The sequence below is a fragment of the Aphanomyces astaci genome, assembly GCF_000520075.1.
Source record: "Aphanomyces astaci strain APO3 unplaced genomic scaffold supercont1.44, whole genome shotgun sequence".
NCBI lineage: Eukaryota > Oomycota > Saprolegniomycetes > Saprolegniales > Verrucalvaceae > Aphanomyces > Aphanomyces astaci.
In genome coordinates this window covers 524,814-525,612 of record NW_009798307.1, presented here as the reverse complement: position 1 = coordinate 525,612, position 799 = coordinate 524,814, and positions in this window count along the sequence as shown.

Here is a 799-nt window from a genome sequence, read left to right as displayed (position 1 = left end):
GTGCGAGCTGCCGGAGCTGGTCGTTTGGCAGGTTTCAAAGCACTTGGAGAACTTGGATGCGCTGCCCTTCCGTGGGGGTCGACGACCGCACATCGACACACACTTGTATTGGCAAACCGATACAAATTGCACACGATAGCCACACTCCAGTGGCCCCTACGAAGATTTATATATATATATATATACATTTAGATACTATAGTCCATGATTTGATATTTAACAATTTCAAATGAACACCACCAATCGACAACCAATCGACTGACCAATCAACAAACACTCTGACCTTTTGAATTGGCCAATCACAGTCCAAGAAATCACTTTTCACCACTTGCAGCGAGTGTCACCAACCATCACAAGTGGACTTGAATAATAATACCTATATTAGATTCTAACTTCATATTCGTTTCTGTCTATTAAACATAAACAACACCAACTTTCGCTCGAAACAGCAATTACATATATACCACCGCCTTCTCAACCACAAGGTTTTCCAGTATACTCGAAGAAAGGTTTTCTTATGCATTTATTTATATACATGGAATCGGACAGAATCATTGATCGCATCGATATATATATATATATATACTTCAAAGTATGGAACACTAACCAATATATACATTATCTATATATCTATGGGACTCTGAAATCTCACTGACCACATCGATATATATACATATATAATATATACGAATACATTATATATATATCGAATCTGAAATATCATTGACGTAAAAGCAGCACCACATCGCTGTATATATATATATATATATATATATATATATATATATATGACGACGTA